We start from the raw sequence: 12,470 nt of genomic DNA, 5'->3' as shown, positions 1-12,470 counted from the left end.
CTGCCTACTACTGTCTCAGTTCCCAATACCATCTGACAAATTTTAAATCCTTCAAGAAACAAATCTCCCAGGAGAGTCACCTAGGGCTTTAGCCATTTCCTCTCTCAGCAGGAGATTTCTAGGGAAATTCAAATTTCCTGGAGTCCATTCTTTCTCATGGTCTAGTGGGAGACATGAGTCTCTTCAGAATGTATTTATTCCTGCCAGATAGGCCACTTACAATTTCACCTGCTCACTTTGTAAAGTCTCTGGGTAAAAAGACCGACAAACCAGGACTACATTGGAGTGGAACACGGGGTGCAGGAGGCTATGCAGTGCCTGATTTAAGTGTTGCTAGGAAACTCAGCAAGTGGGTGGCACCATTTTATCTAGTTTCTTCCCTTCTCTTCCTTTGTGTCTTTGCCCCCACTGGGTACACGTTTTTGTCAAGGACTTTAAAAAAAGGTATCAAATAAGTAAATGCCCTTCTACCAATTCAACAGGCCATTTTTCCTCTTTATGGTTAATGTTTTGTCACGGGGCCCTCCCCTTCATGCATTGAGTTTGTAGTGCGATCAAGCCCTGATGTATTGTGGAGTTCAAGGTCCTGCCTTTTGCAGCCTGTTGTCTACTGCATGAGAAATAAATAAATAAAATAAATAATTAATAAAAAATAAATACTCAATGACTATCAAGTGATGAAATTCTGTGAAGAAAAAAAAGAGTCGAGAAAGAAGAATGCAGGAGGCTACATAATGTGACCCAGCTGATCCATGTTCCTTGTTCCTCTCCACCCCCCACTTCTCCTTTGTAGCCATTCCCCCAATATGTCAACCACCCTCTATTCTCAAGGGCTTTTGGTTTGCTCTGTCTGGGAACTTATTTCTTCTGTATCCATCCTTTCCATCCTTGAGCACCCTACCAAAATTTACAACTCAAGTTTACACATCACCCAAGGAAGATGTGCCTATCACTTTCCCCTTGCCTCATTTTCTCCTGAGCGCTTAACATCACCTACCACACAACAAAATCAATTCTCCACCTTAAGTACCAACAGATCCCTGCCCCCACATATCAGGTCCAAAAGGAACCCCAATTCCCCAAATGCAGTGAACAACCCCCAAATGACAGTCTTAGCTCAGAGGCAGCTGGACTATAGAAGGACCGCTGACAAAAGCTCACCCACAGAATTACTCAGTGACCTGTGAAATCAGTTTTCTGTCTGCCAAAAGGAGCTGCTACCTTATTCCCTGCAGGCTTTACTCACATGCATCCCTCATGCATGTCCAAGTCCACGCCAGCACCCTGGCCCTTTTCATCTCCTCCTCTACCCTAAACCATCAGGCTGTTTCAGTTCGCAGGCTCCTTTCCTCCCCAGATACTCATTCTGTTCCTTTATGATTTTTTTCCTGCACACATACACACCCCATCACCTTGGCAGTCTGGAATAAATGTTTCCTTTTCCACCATGGAGCAGGCAGTTCGGCACTTTCTTTGTGAGCTTTCTGTTACACCACAGAATTTCACAAGGACAAGGAGTGAACACTGACACAAAACTGTCTTCTCTGCTGGGTCCCCAGCATCTAAGTTAACAACTAACAACATTTTAACAACACACAACATTTTAAAAAGACGTGTGTGCTGTTTGATGGTGGTGGCAGGGACTGTGTGCAAAATGAAACCAGGAATTGGAAGCCACAAAGGTAAGATTGGGTTCACACTGTCTTCTTACCTGTTCCCCCTGCCACACATACACAAAATTTACACTACCTGATAGTATGTTCCATTTTTAATATTTTTTGTTCATTAATATTCATTAGAATGCTAGAAAAAGGCAAGGACTTAGTAGAGTGTTGAGAACTCCAAAGATGCTAACTCAGGTCATCCAGGGTTCTGGAGCCATAGGAAGGACACTGAATTTTGTCTAAGAATGGGGGACTATCAGAATAGCTTAACCGGACTTGTACTTCGAGTGAGACTGAAATTGCTGAATAAGCTACCTCATTTATGCAAACAGTAGCTTGATCAGTGTCATCACTGCTCCCCTTTCTCATTTGCTCTAGGTATTTCCAACTTGTCAGGTCCAAAAGAAATTAATTCCCCAAACTCCAGGGCAGTCCGCATATCCAGAAATGAGCTCAAGCTGGGCTCTAGGATTTCTGGCAGTAAGACAGAAAACAGCATTCCCTGGGATCTTGTGAAACTGTTTCCCATTTGCCAAAAGGACTCATTACCCTTACTTCTGGCAGATGAGACTCTTGGCTTTTCACTGACATATACCTTTGGCTGCATATCAAAGCCCGTGCCTGCCTTCGGGCTCCCCCAGTCCCTACTTACAAGCACTACAAATTTCAAAGTCCAAATGCTAGCCTCCTGGCCCTCCTCTCCCACAGCTACTCACCCTCTTCATGACCCGCTACTCCCTACTACTCTGGCACTTGATCTCTTTTATTCTCTTACTCTCTTGACGCTATCTTCATTATTCTCTCCCATTTCTCTACCCTGGCCATGACCAGTCTACTTCTTTATCTCTCTGCTCTAAACTCTTCCAGGTGCCTCAGGCTGTTATCTCCCATCTACAATAAAAACTTACCCCAAATCATCGGGCAGTTATGCTGGCAGTTTCTTTACTGGGGGCCCCTCACCTACACAACTGACATAACGTTTACAAATATCTAGCTGACACCTCAAATATTCAGTGACGTCACTGGCCATTAAGCAGATTCCTCTGGTTGTCTGTTCCTTTCTCATTTACACATCTGTCTCAACACTGATTTTATTACTTAGTCTTCATAGTCCTCACACCACATGTATAATTTTTCTCTCAAGCATTTGTTTACCTCATCTTCTTTATAACTGTCAGGTGGCAGGATCCCACATGACAATCTATACTCCAAAAGAAGCTAAACAACAAGGAAGACCCTAGAAGAAGATGTTCAATCCTCATTCAGCAGGACAAACACAATAGACATCAGAAGCAAGAGAAGACAGGGAACAGGACAGGAGTCTACCACAGATGGCCTCTGAAAGACTCTATTGCGAGGTATCGAAGCTGAGGCTGAGACACACAGCCAAAGTTTGGGCAGAGCTCAGGGAACCTTAGGAAAGAAGGGGGAGATAGAAAGACTTGGAGGGGACAGGAGCTACAAAAGGAGACCAACAGAACCAAAAAACCTGAGCCCTGGGGGGCCCAGAAGAGACTGATACCCCAAGCAAGGACAATGCATGGAGAGGATCTAAAACCCTGGCTTAGATGTAGCCCATAGACTCAATCTCCAAGTGGGTTCCCTAGTAGGGGGAACAGGGGCTTTCTCTGGCATGAACTTAGTGGCTGGCTTTCTGATCACCTCGCCCTGTAGGGTGCAGCCTTGCCAGGCCACAGAGGAAGACAATGCAACCAGTCCTGATGAGACCTGATAGGCTAGGGCCAGCTAGAAGGGGAGGAGGACTTCCCCTATCAGTAGACTAGGGTAAGGGCATAGGGGGAGAAGATAACTTAAGGTTCATCCAGGAATTCCCTAGCAGAATCACAGAAGTCCTGCTCTGATGACTCTGTCCACATATATGGAGGTTCGACCTTCAGTGTCCCCTTACTTTCCTCCTTTCTTAAAATTTGTATCCATTTTAAAAGACAAATTTAGGTCTTGCTCCTTCAAAATATTTTTTTCATTTCTCTAGCACAGCCATTCTTCCTTTTTCTCAACAATGCCTGTGAATATATAGTAATGCTTCTGTCATTAGTGGCCAAGCAACTATGACTTAAAGAATACTAGATCATTCAGCAGCCTTGATTCTTTATTATTAGTATTATTATTAATTATTATTCACATACTTTCAATTCTTGCCATGACACTGAATTCACAATTTGGTTGAATCTCTGCAAAACAAATATAAGTCTACCAAAAAAAAAAAAATTCTGAGAACTGTATTAACAAGTAAAAAAAAAAAATTTCCACCTAGCAAAAGCGTAAATCAACTTAAAACTGCCATCAAACACCTACTTCATAGGTACAGAGTGTCGCAGCAGAAGTGTGCTGTGTCCACCAACACCTGTTTCATCCTGTCTTACATCTTCCCTAGTTAGCCTTTCTGGTTTGCAGGTCCAGGTTTCACAGCTTGTGGGGTCACTCCCTCACCCTGCCTCATCCCACGGTCTCCCTAGACAACTGTGCTTTCTCTGCTTCCTTCTTCTAGATTACATAATAAAGACTGAATCTGGCTCCTTTCAATTTACAGAAGGTGGCTTTACGAAACATTTTCAGGCTGGGCAATGGTGGCGCTACCCTCATCCCAGCACCCGGAGGGGGTGGGGCGAAGAGGTAGGTAGACAGAGTCCAGCTTGGTCTACAGAGTGAGTTCCAGGACAGTCAAGACTACACAGAGAAACCCTATCTCAAAAAAAAAAATAAAATAAAAATAAAAAAACAAAAAAGAGAGATATATTTTTCATTTACACAGAATTATTTTCATTTCACAGCAACCAATTATTCCATTCATCCATTCATTCTGTAGCAACCATGACATGAGGTGACATTATTCTTACTTTATTTACAAAATACAAACCATAGCAGGTCAAAATTTTATAAAACTGGCAAGCAGCACAGAGGCTTGAATTTGAAACTGCATCTTCTCTTAGGCTACAGATTGTCATCTTCCCATAATACAGTATTCCTCATGGGATATGGGTATGAATGCCTTTTAATTTTCCCTTTCCTTTAGGGCTACAGATATGCCCTTTATCTTTCTACTGTCTCTCAGAATCCCTGGCACAGTACTGTTTAGTAAATTCGCCTTGATGATTTGACTCATGGGCGCTGGTAGTTCACTCACAGGTCCCTAACATTTAGATTCGGTCTAAGTCCCCCATGAGCTGCTCCTATGCGTGTTTCACACATTCATCTTGTGGCTCTCGGCACAGTCTGCTGTGTGCTGATGGATGGGTCAAGGGAGGCTGAGGATAGATAATTTTCCTGAAGCCCTTGGGAATCTCTGCACTGTAGCTTATGAATAGATTCTCCAGCAATGTTTTGGTGGTATTAGAAACAACCCTAGTACTTTCCAGGTTCACAAGAAGGCAACCAGGAAGGCTGATTAAAAAAATGGTCTTCTTCTGAAATCTCGTCACTGTAGTATTCAGTGTATGTTACAGAGATACCAATGCATTTTCTTGAAAATTTGTTAGGACTCAGAACAAGGAACAGGGTGAAGAGAGCAGGGACTCATTAGGCAGGCTCCTTGCTACTCTCTTGTTCTTTATCTGGTTTTGGGTCAGTCACTCTTTTAAGCTCCCTGCCCTATAATACTGACGCTCAAGATTTAGCTGCAGCTGTTTCGGGCTGTGCTCTGGGTTGGTATTTTACCCCCGTTAACAAAGTCTAGATTGACAACTCAGCAGTTCACGAAGTGTTTCTCAGTTTTTACATGGAAGCTCTGTCACTGGTCCTAGGAACTCAGATGGCCCTGGTGCTCTCAGGGAGCTGCAAGTGGCCCCTCTGAGAGGATGGCTAAGAGAAAAAGAGCGAACAAGGTGTCATTTAGAGGCTTAACTTGGCTATGACACAGAGATATCCCTCCAGCCACTTGACTCTTTATTCACAGACCCTTCTCGGGCCCCAAACTGTGTTGAACTCTTTTTCTGAACAATGATGTTTATATCTCCCTCAAACATCTAAGGCTCCATCGACTCTTAAAATATTTCTGGCAGAATGACCTGGCCATCAAGCTTTTGAAGATGTGGAGAGAATTTTGTTGACAGAACTCCTGGGTTTGGAAATGCTTGAGACAGAAAACAGGTCAGAATATCAAGTATTCATCAAAAAGGAGAGCAGAGCATGCGCTCTGAACACAGATGGCAAACCCATCTGCCGGCCTGTCCTCAAGACCTGATCTGCAGAGGAAGGAGTATTTACAGAGGACACAGTTAAACTCAGTCTGATCAAAAGGATATTACAACAGGCTGGAATAGAGCGCTCAGCATCAAGGGCATTTACTGCCCTTGCTGAGGACTGGAATTCAGTTTACAGCAGCCATGCGGCAGCTCTCATCCACTTATGGCCATAGTTCTGACCTCCACTTACTCCTGCATACATATGGTGCATATATATAACATGAAGGAGCACACTCACATGCACGCACACACATGTGTACACACACAAGCAAGCAAATACTTTGATACATCTGAAAAAATAATCTCAGCTCAACTCACAGTGGCTGTGAAGACTGCTGACATAGGGACAGTACTTTTTAAAGGTTGTATAATATCTCATTAGTTTAAATCAAAACTATCCATGTATAACCATGGTAAAGACATTTGTTCATGTTTTAACAAACTATACTCACTTCCTACGTTCAGACTAGTAACTGAAGATTACTAAAGATGAAAACACACACGAGAGAAGAATATATGGTGATTCTTACTAGAATCAGAAAAGCTCTTCATACTTCTGGAATGTGTAGCTCAGAAAAGTGAGCTAAGGAATGCATATGCATAGTCAAGATCTGTTTCTCTTCTCTCTCATTTGAGTCTCAGAAAATTATTCTCACTTAATTTCTCAAAATTTTTTTTTCCAAAGTGAACTTTCTTCAAATTTATCATTTGGCTTTTGTAACCATCTGTTAGGGTCTGACAACCTGATTACGCCACTACTGGCTTTAATCAAAGAGCCTCTAGGGAGGTTAGTCTATAGTTGCTTCTCATCTTTCATCCTGTGACATGACTTGAATGAACACTTGCTAGTCTCTTCCCATTGCTTCTTTTTATTTATATTGCTTCTATTTTGTATGGTGTAGAGACAACTACTCTGAATGCCTCACTTTTGAGTATTCTGGCAGGGCATGGGGAGACCAGTCTCTGTTCTTGGGTATAATACCCAAGTCCCAAATTTTTGGCTGGAGTCTGGAGTCAAACTTCCAGTATATCACACAGCAACGTATAAGGGTTTTTACTTGAATTTAGGTAAATCCCTGGCATAGATGTAGCACTATAAGCAGAAACAGGGAAATACAATAATATTTACTCAGACATTGATTCTACTGGCAAAAGCTGGCATACTTACATATAATAAAATAGCTTCAACTTCTTTCCTAACTGGAATTAAGCAGGGAAAATTAGAACTTTACACATAAGTTTGGAAATGCTCAAAACAGAAACCAGGTCAGTATATCAAGTATCCATCAACATATGTGAGGAAATAATGGATTTTCTGGTGGTCAAAGGTAAGAGAATACTAAGTCATGGAAAAAACTAGTGGTAAGTCTATGGCCATGATGGCATTAAAAAATGAAAGACTTTCTCCTTCCGCCCTAAAAGCAGAGGTGAGGGGATGCCCAGAAAGCAATGCTCTGTATCACCTATAAGGTGAGTCTTGGGGACTCCCAGTTAACCAGAAGAAGAGATGAGTGCTGAGAAAAAAAAAAAAAAAAAAAGTATGCTGTTCAGGTCAGAAGTAGGGAGGACAAGGAAAGAGACAAGCTTAAGAAAATTTATATTAATCTGAGCCAGGACTCAATGCCTCAATGCTGGATTGAATATTTACGATTTATTTTTACTTATGTGTATACATATGCTGTGTGTGTGTGTGTGTGTGTGTGTGTGTGTGTGTGTGTGTGTATGTGTGTCCATGGAGGTCAGAGGAAGCTGAAGCCTGGGCAGCTCACAATGGACATTGGTTCTGGGATTGAATTTGGGTCCTATGCAGAGGCAGAAAGTACCCTGACCACTGAGCCATTTCTCCAGTCCCATGGATTGGCCACTGAGAGTTTTTAATTGGCATGTGAGTACTTGTCTTACCTATGGGTAAAGTACCAAATGTCAACACATATATACAATATGGAATGGCCCATCACAGTAATTAGCATTTCTATATCCTCAAATATTCTGGGTTAGTAATTTTTTAACTCTTCTGCAGTTATTTTAAAGTATAGTAGGAGTAATTACTGTGGACTACAGTTCCCTTCTGCACTATATAACACGATACTATTTCTCCTTTTGGAAATGTGCTTTAGTAGCCATTATCTACTCCATTGCTCTCTTGCTACCCTGCCTACTGACATCAATGTGGTCAACTTTTTCAGCTTCTAGAAATGAATGAGGACATGTATGATTTGTCTTTGAAGCCTCCAGCTGTATGCATGTTGCTAACAATGGCAAGATTTCATTTGTGTGTGTGTGTGTGTGTGTGTGTACATATACCAGTTTTTAGATGGTTTGGCCCCTAAAAATTGATTCAAGATTCTGGCCTGTAGATATCATCTATACAACACTGGAAGTCCTTTAGGCCAAATTTCTTAATGACAATCAATATACTGCAGAGGTATTTTTTGGAGTCGTTATGTTTGAGTAGAGAAGCTTGCTATGTCTCAGCTGATCCAAGTGGAAGAGGTTGCATTGATATTTGAGCAGTTACTACAGTCATGGTGATGAGGGAAGAGAGAAAGTCACAAAGGGCCTTCAAAAGAGAAAGAGTTATGGCTGAGGCTATGTGACCACCTCCAGCAGTGAGAGACCTTTTGTTTTCCTCATCTGTGAAGTGAGAATGGAAATATTTCTCCTTAACTATCAAGAAGATTTGATAAAGTGACACAGGGGAAGAACAGCACCCAGATTTCATCCTGGCCACACAGGAAAGAGAACTGATTTCAGTAAAACACTCAGATGCTCCCACATTCCTTGCCCTCCACAGACACACAGCGACAGGTGAGGACACAAAAATACACACACACAGGCATACACACAGACACAATAATCACATACACACACAAACACACACACAGAGACACATACACACACAGACATACATACACAAACACACGTAAGACACACCCAGACACATACACACACAGACATTCAGGTAGATACACACAAACAGACACAGACATGTACATACACACACACACACACACCAAACTGGGATCAGTTCAGGTTTACAGAGACAGAAGTGACAAATTTGGAACCCAGTAGTTCCATAAATTGTTGGAAAGGATGACATGTGGGCTAATGGAATTGTGGAGAATAACAAAAGAAGTGTGCTGGAGTTCAGATGAAGGCTCCCACACCAATCTGACTGGGAGGCTAACTAGCCCATTGGAAAGTGGATTAAGATGTCTTTTAAAAAGCTCCTCATTATTTTCAGGACAGTGTTTTAATGTCTAGAAAGAGCCTCAGGCTCACTAGGCCCCAGTTGGAAACTTCCATAGCTCTGAATGATGTGCAAGGTCTGACCAAGAACACTGTATGTAGTCCACTCTCGTCGCATGGACTGAGAAAATGAATGGCCTACGCTGGCTGAAAGGCTAAGCATAAATTAGTATCAAAACTTTAAAAAACGCTGCAGCAGTGACAACAGTCTTCACAGCCAGAAGCACCTGGAGACAAGGCAAACAAGCCCAAGACCTAGGGAGTAAAGTGGGGGCGTGTTACGTGACACGGGGCATAGGAAAGGGAGGGGCACTGAAATGTAACTCTTCAGGGCAGGGCCCGTGCCCAACAGAAGATGGCCAACACAAAACAAACTCAACAGAAACTCTGGAAGTTCTTTGTCTCATAATGTTGTGTCTAGGCTTTTTATTTTTTTTTAACCTTACAGAGCCTTTGCATATATATTATGGCTTCTGGTTTTATATTTTCAAGGGTGCAAAATTTATATTTTCTTCTGTGTGCAAATGTGTATGTGTCTGCATTTACATGTGTTCTCATGTTTTTTTTTCCTTTGTCTCTTTTTCTTAGTTTGTTCAGTCCTAGTCCAATTTGTTTTTGTTTTATCTCATTTTTATTTTATTATTACTCCTTAGATGCCTGTTGTTTTCTGAGTAGAGATAGAAAAGGTGTGGATACAGATGGAGGAACTGAATAGAGTTGGGGGAGGGGAAACTATAATCTGAATATATTGTGTGGGGAAAAATCTATTTTCAAAAAAAATAAAAAAGAAAAAAATTTCAGGGAGAGGAAAAGGAAAACGTTAGGATAATAGATGAAACGGTTAGAATACTGAGCCCAGCAGTGGGGTTATTTGGGAGAACAAGTGATCACATGGCTGAAATAAACAATGATGAAATTAAATGAGAGTGTGAGGGGCAATTGATGCTATCATCATTTCACCTGAACTTAGAAAACTGTCAATACAAAAGCCACTGAGGTACCCAAAGGCAGGAAGGAGGAAAATTAAGTACCCTACTGTGAAAATGCATCTTTTCTAAAGGCAAGTGGGTAGACATTATTAACACAGTCAAGGAAAAATATGCTAATCAGAATGAAATTGTTCCCCAGACAACAGGAAACCTGTACAGTAGAGCATAGCCAAGCATGAGGTAAGGACTTCTATGGTGGGCTGAGCACACCATATATCTGAATCTATTATCCCTGTGAATAAGGCCCTGGGTTCCACACTCAATTAAGTTCACCAAATAATAAATAGAAGCATGGCAGGTGAAGGGAGGGTGTCTTGTGTTGTAGCTCATTTTTCTTCCTTAAGTAACAACCTCCTGTACCACTTTCAGCACTGACTGCTTTCCTCCTTTATAGTCAACAAGCAGAGCATCCAAAAGAAACACACACACACACACACACACACACACACACGTACTACACCACAGGTACACACATACACAGTCATCACAAGACAACTGTGAAGGATCATAGGGCTTAAAAAATCTTCAATTTTGTTTTAACTTTAAGAAAGTAGACAGATACGCATTCATAGGTAATTACTTCCTAGTTGAATTATTCCTACTACAAACAGAAATTAATGTGCATCTCACTAATACGCATTTATGCAAATTAATTTGTTGTGAGTCTGAAAATGAACACCCCACCAAGATTGCAGATTTACAGTAAACCACCTACCACACCCACAAGAAAACATCAGAGCTTGAGAAATGCACCATACAAAGCCAGCATTGCTCACTTCCAAAGAAGCACTTACTAAAAGCAGTGAGACAGCTCCATGACAAACAGGAAGAAACTGATGCCTCTGTAAAACAAGCGCTGATCCCTAACAGTCCCGGTGCAGCTGTTCAAACTGTGCAGCACAGAGGCCTTGAGGTTTTAAGACAGCTGGTAGCTCTCTCTTCATTTTCAGCTTCGGTTAAATTCTGACCTCCTTTCTAACTTTGAAAATGCTTTCATGTCGACTTGCTGGATGTCCTGGATTTTGGTGTCCCTGATCATTGATATTAAGGGTTTTGGGACTTTTTTCCCTCCTCCCATATACAAATTACTCGTTTTCAATGTATTCATTCTCATTCTCTCTCTCTCTCCCTTTCTCATTTAATGGTTTCTTAAAATGATTGCAGTATGCTTGTGTGATGTCAGGAAGTAGCAGGGACTAGGTAAGTGTGGAAGAAACCAGACTACCCAAGATGGTCATAGTTAAATGGGCACATGGGACCCTATGAGGCTCTGCTTGAAATTTTCCGTATTTACTTATTTTTTTCTAAATAAAACTGGCTTATAGTCCTACTGTGTTAATGACACTCTGCTGAAGGAAAGAAAAGTTGGAAGAAATATGTTCTCCATTGGGTCCAGTACAATTTAAATAATTCATAAATAAAAAAGGATGCTATGTAACATATGGACAGTGCCTTTCACAGCACTTCACAAGTGAAAGGGCAATGAAATGGCCAGTCCTTGAATCAATCCTCAATACCAAGAAATTGTTACACTTGGCTTAGTAAAGTCAAAGTGATTCCACAGTTGCCAAGGTTGGTTTGATACTAACCATTTGTTAGAATGAAGATGCATTATGAGTGCCCATGTTTCCTAAATAGATTTATCCCAAGGGCTTTTGGTAGCCATGTCATTTAAGACAATTCAAAATTATACTCCAGGGACTGATGCTGTAACTCAGTGGCCCCTAGCAGCATAAAATAGACAGGCAGACAGGCAATAAATAACAAGGACCAAGAACATCAGAAAAAGAATTACAATTTCTGACGGAAGTTCATAATTAAAATTGCATGTGATCTGGATTGGGCCATGGGACTCTGATATGCTTTGCAAATTATATGCATAATGTTTTTCTTTTTTTATTAATTAGTTTATTCACTTTGTATCCCCCTTGTAGCTCCCTCCTTCCTCCCCTCCCAATCTCACCCTTTCTCCCCCTTCTCCACCCATGTCCCTCCCCAAGTCCACTGACAGGGAAGGTCCTCCTTCCCTTCCTTCTGATCTTAGTCTATCAGGTCTCATCAGGAGTGGCTGCATTGTTTTCCTCTGTGGCCTGGTAAGGCTGCTCCCCGCCTCAAGGGGAGGTGATCAAAGAGCAGGCCAATCAGTTCATGTCAGTAATAGTCCCTGTTCCCATTACTATGGAACCCACTAGGAGACTGAACTGTCATGGGCTACATCTGTGCAGGGGTTTTATATGCACAATTTTTATGCCTTTACATATATGTCAAAGTTCTCTCGGCCTGAAGAAAGGGATCATGGGCTATAGTTTAATTTCATGTCCACTGGTTAGGGCAGCCACAAGTAACAATTAATGTCTCTGTGACAT

General features: G+C 41.6%; 1 protein-coding gene across 1 annotated transcript in view; it reads right to left on the bottom strand.

Annotated features, from left to right (window-relative positions):
* The window catches only part of Morc1 (MORC family CW-type zinc finger 1), a 175,766-nt gene that overhangs the window by 27,339 nt on the left and 135,957 nt on the right, over window positions 1-12,470 (bottom strand). The window lies entirely within an intron of this gene.

This window comes from Meriones unguiculatus, chromosome 17 (genome assembly GCF_030254825.1).
Source record: "Meriones unguiculatus strain TT.TT164.6M chromosome 17, Bangor_MerUng_6.1, whole genome shotgun sequence".
In the NCBI taxonomy this organism is placed as follows: Eukaryota; Metazoa; Chordata; class Mammalia; order Rodentia; family Muridae; genus Meriones; species Meriones unguiculatus.
Note: the sequence above shows the minus strand (reverse complement) of the source record. Positions and strands in the feature narration are given on the sequence as shown.